The sequence below is a fragment of the Phalaenopsis equestris genome, unplaced genomic scaffold (genome assembly GCF_001263595.1).
Source record: "Phalaenopsis equestris unplaced genomic scaffold, ASM126359v1 Scaffold197958, whole genome shotgun sequence".
NCBI lineage: Eukaryota > Viridiplantae > Streptophyta > Magnoliopsida > Asparagales > Orchidaceae > Phalaenopsis > Phalaenopsis equestris.
In genome coordinates, this window is record NW_018217902.1 from 36,173 (window position 1) to 36,900 (window position 728).

The window sequence follows — 728 nt, forward strand, 5'->3', positions numbered from 1 at the left end:
ATTCCAAACTAAGAACTAATAGTAGTAGATTAGAATTTGACTAAGGACCTCTTACCTTGCTTCCCTGTGGGATCGATAAACGGGACTCCGCTAGAGCCCTATATTACTTGAGCGATACGTATACTTGCGTTTAAAATTGTGACTTTACAAAATCATTATAAATATATAAATCTGGGTTCATAAATTCTTGCATATTAAAAGTTGCATCAAGTTTTTGGCGTCATTGCCGAGGGTTTAAATCTTCTAGTAGTGGTGTCAAATTCTTGTATTTTTAGGTATATAAAAAGTCGCTGCCACTGGCCACATCTAATCTAACCCTAACTTTGATTCCCAAAATTATCCTCAAATCATACTAAATTATGATGGATACGCTAAATAAAATGAAGAAGATGTCGACAACACCAACTATGATAGTTCAGGGAGTGAGGAGTCTGTCCTCGTGTACCAAGGAACACTGATTACCATCAGCTTGGACTTTTCTGATTTAGAATCAATGAGAGGAGAATCAATTGTGATATAAGGAGGACAAACTCTAGATCCAACTCAAAAGATGGAAGAGATCACATAAGTGAATGTAAGGAGTGGGAAAGTGTTACCCCCAAGAATGGCTCCAATGAGAAAAGGAAAGCAAGTAGTTACTCGATAAGAGCCACCTCCGTTAATGGAAGAAACGCATGCTCAAGAGGAAATCAGAGGCTTGAATAAAGTGTCTTATAACGTACTAGCTC